General features: G+C 43.2%; 1 pseudogene; it reads left to right on the forward strand.

The window, feature by feature from the left end:
* Positions 1–1,982: 1,982 nt before the first annotated feature.
* LOC102829327 lies at positions 1,983–3,777 on the forward strand (annotated as a pseudogene).
* The last annotated feature ends 3,450 nt before the right edge of the window (positions 3,778–7,227 follow it).

The raw sequence follows: 7,227 nt of genomic DNA on the forward strand, positions 1-7,227 counted from the left end.
AAAGTTTACAATGTTGACAATTTTATGGCAGCAGGTTGTCTTATCTTTCTCCACTGGAGCAGCTGAGTAAGATTACAGCCCCCTATCTGTGGGTAAACATAGAGTACTTAATACCTGCTCCACAAGGACTCCAAATAATAAAAATTCAATCTGGTTAATCCTGATACATCATGACCTCAGTAGTTACAATGTATAACTGAGCTCCATAGAGCATTCTGGAGTCTTGGTGTGGCTCTGTAGGATAAGCACAGGACCAAAAGATTGATTTGAACAAGAAGGTCAGTGGTTCAAACTCACCAGCTGCTTTTTGTAAACCCTATACTTGGTTGCTATGAGTTGGAATCAACTCAACGGCACTTAACAACAACAATATAGAGCTTTCTTGGCTGAAATCTTCATGGAAGCAGATCACCAAGTCTTTCTTTTATGGCAATGCTGCATAGGTTTGAAGCACCAACTTTTAGATAAATTGTGGTTAGTTGTAAGTAAATTTGTTTAAATTATGGCAACCCTTTATACATGCAGGAGTAAGGAAACGTTTTTCTGCCAAGGGCCATTTGGATATTTATAACACCATGTGTGGACCACATAAAATTATCAACTTAAAACTTAACCTGCAGTGAAGAGGTACGCTATAATGCTTTCAACAGTGACTTTTTGGGAGCACATTGCCAGATCTGTCTTCTCAGATGCCTCTAGGCAAATTCAAATTGCCAGACTTTTGACTTGCATTCAAGTACTTAGCCCTTTGTGGTTCTATCACCACCACTCCAGGAAATAAATAATAATTTGAAATGAGAACTCATCCTAACTAGGAAATACGTCGTACATTTGTGCTAATAGATACAGTATTGAGGTGTTGTTACGGTGACACTGAATTGGTATCGACTAATAGCAACTCTATGCACAACAGAATGAAACATTGCCCAGTCCTGGGCCAGCCTCACAATTGTTGCCACGCTTGAGCCCATTGATGCTGCCACTTTGCCAATCCATCTTGCTGGGGGTCTTCCTCCTTTTCTCTGACCCTCCACCTTACCAAACATGATATCATTCTCCAGCAACTGGTCCCTCCTGACAATATGTCCAAAGTATGAGAGAAAAAGTTTGGCCATCCTGGCCTCTAAAGAGTACTCTGGCCACACTTCTTCCAACACAGATATGTTGGTTCTTTTGGCAGCCCATGGCACTTTCAATATTCTCTTCCAAAACCATAACTCAAAAGCATCAATTCTTCTATGGTCTTCCTTATTTACTGTCCAGCTTTCACATGCATATGAGGTTATATAAAGGTATGGACATTGTTTCATTTGTTTTGTTTTTTGTGTCTGTTCATTGTTCTCTCACTGTCGGCACACCTCCATTCTGTTGACAAGAGAGGATGCCTTAGTGAGTGGACATCACCCCCAACAAGCCCAGAGGATTATACTATGCGTGAGCACAGATATGCTCAAAATACAAAGGAATGGTATCCACTTAAAAGCAAATGGCAGTGCAAAATGGCCCACAGCTGGCCCCGAACTGTTTATCACTAGGAAAAAGACCTGGATAGGGGTTGTGGAGCAGAAGAGAAACAGACTATAAAGGAAACAGGCCAGAAATTGAATCCTGAGTTAGCCTTGAAGGCAAGAATCCAAGAGAGAAGGACATTAAAATCATATTCATATTGGCTACAGAATTTTTTTTTTTCTCCTTTTATCTCTTTTCTGTAATTTTAAACTGCAGTATCAAATCTGTCTTTTTTGTTGTTGCTGTTTTGTTTTGTGGTCCACTGTTAACATTTAGGGAGACTCTTTCTTTGTTTACATTACCCAAGAAGAAATAGCACCCGGTGGTCTCACACCAGCCTAGCCTATCGGCCCTCGGAGCGGCCTGGGGCGTGCTCGGGGCCCCCCCCCCCCCCCCCCCGCGCCCCCCGGCTCTAGCACTGACGGTCAAGCCCCAGGTCTCTGCCCCCGCGGGGGGCCAATGCCACGGCCAGAGGGAAAGGCCAGATGGAGCGGAGGATGAAAGGCGGATACTTGGACCAGCAAGTGCCCTACACCTTCTGCAGCAAATCGCCCAGAAATGGGATCCTGCGTGAAGAGCTGATGGTCCCGCAGGGGAAGGTCATGGACCCCGGCTCCCTACCGCTTGGAGAGCCGAGGGGCTAGGCTAGTGTGAGACCACCGGGTGCTATTTCTTCTTGGGTAATGTAGACAAAGAAAGAGTCTCCCTAAATGTTAACAGTGGACCACAAAACAAAACCCTAACCACCACCACCACCACCCATGGCCAGCAGGATGGGGCTGAGAAGTACCAGAGGACCTTAAGAAACTCTGTTGTTCTGTCCGGGGAAAGGGCTGCAGGAGCGACTGTCCAGGGTCTCCAGGGGCGGGGGACTTGATAGCTATTTGTCTGGAGGGATCTCTTCCAGGATCTAAGTCACTTCCAGGAGACGTGGCTCTCAGAAGCAGCTGCCGGGGCCATGTCCCCCTGCACCATCCCAGAACCACCCCAGCCTCCTCTCCTGCCTCTTACCACCAGCTCAGGTCCCAGACAGTGATGAGCAGTTTGTTCCCGATTTCCATTCAGAAAACTTAGCTTTCCACAGCCCCACCACCAGGATCAAGAAGGAACCCCAGAGTACCCGCACAGACCCGGCCCTGTCCTGCAGCAGGAAGCCGCCACTCACCTACCACCATGGCTAGCAGTGCCTTTACTCCAGTGCCTATGATCCCTCCAGAAAAATAGTTATCAAGTCCCCCGCCCCTGGTGACCCTGGACAGTCGCTCCTGCAGCCCTTTTTCCGGACATAACAACAGAGTTTCTTAAGGTCCTCCGGTAATTCTCAGCCCCACCCTGCTGGCCATGGGTACCTTAGGGAGCACAGCTCCATCTTCCAGCAGCCCTTGGACATTTGTCACTCCTTCACATCCTCTCAGGAAGGGGGCCGGGAGCCCTTCCCAACCCCCTACCAACACCAGCTATCAGAGCCCTACCCCCAGCAGAGCTTCAAACAGGAATACCACGACCAGAGGGTATGAGCAGGCGTGTGAACCACCTGTGGGCCAGGGTGAGGTCAATGGGCACAAGTACCCAGGGGCGGGGGTGGTGATCAAACAGGAACAGATGGATTTCGCCTATGACACAGATGTCCCTGAGTGTGCTTCAGTGTACCTTCACACAGAGGGTTTCTCTGGGTCCTCACCAGGTGATGGTGCCATGGGCTATGGCTATGAAAAACCTCTGTGACCATTCCCAGATGATGTCTGCGTCGTCCCTAAGAAATTTGAAGGAGACATCAAGCAGGAGGGGATTGGGATATTCCTAGAGGGGCCGCCCTACCAGCGCTGGGGAGTCTTGCAGCTACGGCAGTTTCTGGCGGCCCTGCTGGATGACCCAACAAATGCCCACTTCATTGCCTGGACTGGCCGGGGAATGGAATTCAAACTAATTGAGCCTGAGGAGGTCGCCAGGCTCTGGGGCATCCAGAAGAACCGACAGGCCATTAATTATGATAAGCTGAGCCACTCTTTCCGATATTATTATGAGAAAGGCATCATGCGGAAGGAGACAGGTGAGCGTTATGTGTACAAGTTTGTATGCGAGCCCGAAGCCCCCTTCTCTCTGGCCTTCCCGGACAATCAGCGTCCAGCTCTCAAGGTCGAGTTTGACCTGCCAGTCAGTGAGGAGGACACAGTCCCCTTGTCCCACTTTGACGACAGTCCAGCTTACCTCCCTGAGCTGACTGGCCCTGCCCAGCCCTTTGGCCCCAAGGGCGGCTACTCTTACTAGCCCCAGTGGCTGCTGCTCTGTGTACATATAGAATAATTTGGTGTTGAGGAAACCCTTACTCAGACCCACAGATATCTCTGGGGCAGATCCCTACTGTCCCCTGGGCTGCCCTGGCCCACACTCTTGAGCTGCTCACCAGTCATGGGAGGGCAAAGTGTGGATGATGACCATGTCTAAAAAAAGCAAGTCTCAAAAGTTCCCCTGGGGGTTTCGCCTCTGCCCTCAAGGTGTTGAGCTCTGCCTGGTCCAACTTAGAGGCCCACCCCATTCTCCTTCACCAGAAAGAACAAGAGCTTGTTCCTATTCTGAGATGTAGAGGCACCTGCCTCCTCAGTTTATTCTGGTTAGGGAGTGATGCATTGAGCACCCCCTATTTTTCATCATGGGGAGACCCCAGGGCCCTGCAATCCACCCCAAGCTGTGGCCCTGCAGGGTCCCAGTTGTCAGTTCTTGGTGCTGCGTCCCAGAGGCAGGGGAAGTTGGAGAAAGGAACTTGGGCTTCTGGGGTGCTACGAGGAGAACCTCCAAGGAGCCTCAACCTAGGCTCTTAGGCTCTGGCCTGGAATTCCACCTCCACATCTGCTAGACCCTAATAAAGGACCCTGCTTCTCCTTTCAAAAAAAAAAAAATAAGAAGAAGAAGAAGAAATAGCAATTGTGCTCATATAGCAAAGCTACAATCACACCCCATCCAGGAAAGAACCAATACCAGTTGCCATACACCAGATAGGCAGCTTACCCTTTAATAGTTACCCTGAATTGAGTAATAAGAAGAGTGAAAAGGGAAGCCCATGTCCTGATCACATCTACATGGAGGCAATCAGAAGGTATAATAAACTACTAAAACATACATTCAGCTAAGTATCAAGGTCATAGACATCTACTGAATATGCTCAAGAAATAGATGACCATCTCTAGATATGTCCAGAAACAAGATAAAATAACTGAGACACATGATCTGGAGGTAGACATAGACGATATATTGGAAGGAGGTCAGGCCTTGGAAATGCTTTAGAAAGCTTTCAAAAAATTATAATGAAATGTATCAAAACATTTTACAGAGGAGTTGGCAAAAATAAGGAAGAAATCAGGAAAGTGCTACAAGAACAATCAAATAGGATAGAAACAGCATTGGAAACAATTCAAAACCTACAAAAAGAGATCCAAACAATTAATAGTAGAATAAAAAAAATGGACAATACACTGAAAGAGAAAAAAGGAGCAGAATTGAAGAGATAGAAATCAAAACTAGTGAGCTGGAAAACAAATCTCTCAATACTACAAAGATAGAAAAGCAAACGTAACAAAGTATAAAATAATCTGAAGAAGTTATAAGACTCATATTGGACAACATGAAGAGGAATACCTTAAGAATTATTGGCATTCTAGAACAGGAAGAATCACACAAGTCCACAGAGGAGATATTTGAAGAGCTGCTGGAAGAAAATTTCACTAACATCCTGAAAAGCAACAAGATAAGCATTCAAGAATCTCAAAGCACACCAGGAAGGATAGACCCTAAAAGAAAATCATCAAGACATATAATAATCAAGTTCTCCAAAATCAAAGATAGGGAGAGAATCTTGAAAGCAGGAAAAGAAAAGAGAAGTGTTATATACAAAAGCAAGCAAATCAGATTAAGCTCAGATCTCTCAGCAAAACCATGCAGGCAAGAAGGCAATGGGAAGACATCTATAAAACCCTGAAAGAAAAAATTGCCAACCAAGAATCATACCCAGCAAAGTTGCAAATAAAATACAATGGTGTAATCAAAACATTCCAGGATGAACAGAGCTAAGGGATTTTGCAAAAGCCAACCCTGTGCTGCAAAACATCTTAAAGGGAATTCAGTGGACAGATAAACAACAAGAAGAGACAACAACCAGAGTTTGACATAAGTGTCAACAACAGCTGGAACTCAATTGAAAAATTGTAGTCAGAATGCAACAGAACACAATTATAAGAACAAATTCATAGGCTCTGGGAGACTAGTCTGTGATCAAAACAATTATAATGTGAAAGAAGGTAGACACATAAGAACAGAGATCCAGGTTGTGAGAATGCCAGGTAGATTACAGAATAAAATAGTCTATCTTAAATAGAGAGAAAATTTAATAGAATATAGGTAACCTTAAAAAAAAATTAAAGCTTCACAACGTATCATGAAAATGAACATCCAAGAAAAACATGGAAACATTAAAACTATGAAGAAACTGAAAAGAACACACAAAAAACAAAATTTTATCACAGGAAGACATGCAGAACAACTAAACCAGCAGCACCACAATAAAACAAACAAATGTAATAACACCAATTAATTCATACCTATCTATAATAAGACAGAATGAAAATTGATTAAATGAACCAATTAAGAGACGGAGAGTGGCAGAATGGATAAGAAAACATGATCCTTCAATAAAGTCTCTGCAAGAGCCACACCTAAACACAAAGACAAAAACAGGCTAAAAGTCAAAGGATGGAAAAAAAAGATAACAACCTATTTTCTAAAAAATGAGCAGGACTGGCAGTACTAATCTCTGATAAAATAAAATGTAAGGTAAAACCCAGCATAATAGATAAAGATGGGCATTATTTCATGATTAAAGGGACAATTGATTAAGATGAGATAACCATAATAAATATCTATGCTGTCAATAAAAGTGCTCCAAAATATATAAAGCAAACTCTAATAGATTGAAAGAAAGAAATAGATTTATCTAAAATAATAGTGGGCAATTTTAATATACCACTTTCAAAAATGGATAGAACAACAAGAAAGAAATTCAACAAAGAAACAGGAACTAGACAACATAAATAGCCAACTTGGACTACTAGATGTGTACATTGCTTTCAACCCAACTACAGCACAATACACATTCTTTTTTAGTGCGTATGAAACACGTAATAGACCATGTGTTAGGCCACAAAAAAAGCTTCCATAAATTTACAAACATCAAAATACTACAAAGCATCTTCTTAGACCACAATGCTATAACATTAGAAATCAACAAGAGGAAGACCAAGGAAATAAAGTAAAATACATGGAAACAGAATAACACCTTGCTGAAAAGTGACTGGGTAGTAGAAGAAAGAAAAATGAATTCACAAAGTTCCTAGAAACAAACGAGAACGAAAACACAACATACCATAAACTTTTTGAAAGGCAAAAGCAGTGCTGAAAGGAGAGTTTATTGCAATAAATACAAACCTCCAAATGAAGAAAGACCAAAATCTACACATTAACAAAACATATCTAACAACTAGAAATAGACCTGCAAAGTACACCTACAATCAACAGAAGAAAGGAAATAATAAAGATTAGAGCAGAAATAAATGAGATAGAAAACAGAAAAAACTATAGCAAGAATCAACAGGACAAGAAGCTGGTTCATGGAAAACATTAATAAAATCCACAAACCATTGGCAAACCTAACAAAAGAAAAGAAGAAGA

Source organism: Chrysochloris asiatica, unplaced genomic scaffold (assembly GCF_000296735.1).
Source record: "Chrysochloris asiatica unplaced genomic scaffold, ChrAsi1.0 scaffold00068, whole genome shotgun sequence".
NCBI lineage: Eukaryota > Metazoa > Chordata > Mammalia > Afrosoricida > Chrysochloridae > Chrysochloris > Chrysochloris asiatica.